We start from the raw sequence: 2,541 nt of genomic DNA, 5'->3' as shown, positions 1-2,541 counted from the left end.
CCACTCCCGCTGCTTGTGTTCCTGCTCTCGCTATCTCTGTCTCTGTCAAATAAATAAATAAAATCTTTAAAAAAAAAAAAAGAAAGTGCTTAGCAAAGTGTCAAGTGCTAGAAGCACTGTGAAATTTGTGGAGTTAAAAGTCAATTAATTCGTATCACAAAAAGTTCTGTGGAGGATATATCGATTTTCCATAACGTATAACTTCTAGGCTGATCTAAAATATGCCAAATAAAAAATGCCTTTTTATACCATTTATTTTCCTTTGATGTAGAGCTACATCTGAGAGACCGAGGGTGAAGGCTCTACATAAGTCTATTACATTGACATTAAAAAAAAAAAAAAATCAAACTCTAAATGACTTGCTTTTCCATTATCTTGTTTAATCTTCATAAAACAAAAAAAAAAATGTAAAAGGCATGTTATGGGTACAGACTAATAGTAAAACAGAGTAAAGTAAACATTCCAGGCCATCAGGAACTCTTCCCAATTGTCCAACCTCCCATTTACCATGAAGCATCTGAGAATTGTCTGAAAGCCAGAAAACTGGAATACCCAGATATTTTTTCCTTTTGTTCTTTTCTTCTGTCTATGTCAGTGGTACTCAAACTTTAGGATGCATGGAATTACTATACGAAGTTTTTTTTGTTTTTTGTTTTTTGTTTTTTAAATAAGCAAATCCAAGTTAACCAAATTTTACAGGGCTTCTAAGGGTTTTCGTTCATATCTTGACGTGGGCAAACCGTGGACTTTATCAGACACAAGTCAACCCCTGAGGTAGGACTCTTTACTGCTGTCACTGTCCTTTCCTTCACATGGTGATGCCAACAACTGGCACTAGTACCTACTATTTATAAGGATCCTTCTATATACCAGTCATTACCATAGGCATCTTTTATTTATTATCTCTGATGCTTACAATGACAGAAAAAGTGGATGCAATTACAGTAGTTTACAGTAAAAAGAAACAGAGTCTCAGTCAAGGTAAGCAACACTTTGAAGTTTACATGGTTTGAAAATGGTATAGTCAAAACCTAAGCCCAATATCGGTTCAATGTGTATGGCTCTTTCCACCATGAAATACCACAATAATGATTACCTGAGTAAAATCTTCAAGAAAAACATCTCTTCTGTGGTAAGCAGCCCCGATAGGTTAAATGGTCTATATGGTGTTTCTGTTTGCTTGTTTGCCTGGTGAAAGAGGTGACTGGACCTGAAAGCTTGACAGGACTGTACTTATAATTATACTAACATTGATTAAGGAAGAGGTTAAAGCTTTTAGTGGTACTCTTCACAAGTTGCTAACAAGAACTGACTAGTCAGTCACATGGTCAGCATGAACAAATGGAGTGTTTAATAGGAGCAGTCTTCACTGGCTCAGTAAGATTTTTCTTCTGCTTTGCAGAACATAACGTCAAGCAAGCAATTAGACTATATGCCATTGATGCAGAAGAAAGAAGCCTGCACACTTCAGAAGGATACTAGACAAAGTCACTCTGATACCTGAGGCTGTGTGAAGGGCAAGAACGTTAAGTAGTACTTGTTGGTAAGATCTCTGCTTTATCCAATGGCTAACAATAATAGCCAGCATTTATTGAGCACTTACTATATGACATTTTTCATACTTGACCCAATTTAACCTTTATGAATTCTATGCAATTGGTACTGTTTCATCTATAGCATTTTATAAATGAGGTTAATAACTTCTCCAAATTACCCAACTTATAAGTGATGGGGGTTTGATCCCCATCTCTTGGTCTTTGGGCCCCAGTACTGAGTCACTCTATACTCCCACATGCCAGGGATGAGCTGAAGGATTCAGCCTTTTGGGAGCAATGGCAAATGAAATACAAATGTCTAGTGACCCTTCAGTTTATCTGCTTCAAGGGTAATGACGTCCAGTTGCAAATTTATTAAAGGAATTCTGAAGCAAAAAGCATAAACCATGTCTTTGAATAAGGGAACCCCACTGATATCTTCACTTTTAATTGGGATGCATTTAAACATTGAGGACTAGAAAATATCCTTAATAAAAACTCCTCACTTTTCTTTCAGACCTTCCCTGGACAGTAGTGCCAGGCACTATTTTAAGAGCTTTATAAATAGCTTTCTTTTTCGGTTACTGCGGCGCGAAGAACCATGAGCAGCAAAGTCTCCCGCGACACCCTGTACGAGGCGGTGCGGGAAGTTCTGCACGGGAACCAGCGCAAGCGCCGGAAGTTTTTGGAGACGGTGGAGCTGCAGATCAGCCTGAAGAACTATGACCCTCAGAAGGACAAACGTTTCTCGGGCACCGTCGGGCGTAAGTCCACTCCCCGCCCCAAGTTCTCCGTATGTGTTTTGGGGGATCAGCAGCACTGTGATGAGGCCAAGGCAGTGGATATTCCCCACATGGACATTGAGGCGCTGAAGAAACTCAGCAAGAATAAGAAATGAGTCAAGAAGCTGGCCAAGAAGTATGATGCCTTTTTGGCTTCAGAATCTCTGATCAAGCAGATCCCACGAATCCTGGGCCCAGGCCTGAATAAGGCTGGCAAGTTCCCT

This window comes from Leptonychotes weddellii, chromosome 6 (assembly GCF_054177405.1).
Source record: "Leptonychotes weddellii isolate Sample4059 chromosome 6, ASM5417740v2, whole genome shotgun sequence".
NCBI classification, from domain to species: Eukaryota; Metazoa; Chordata; class Mammalia; order Carnivora; family Phocidae; genus Leptonychotes; species Leptonychotes weddellii.
Note: the sequence above shows the minus strand (reverse complement) of the source record.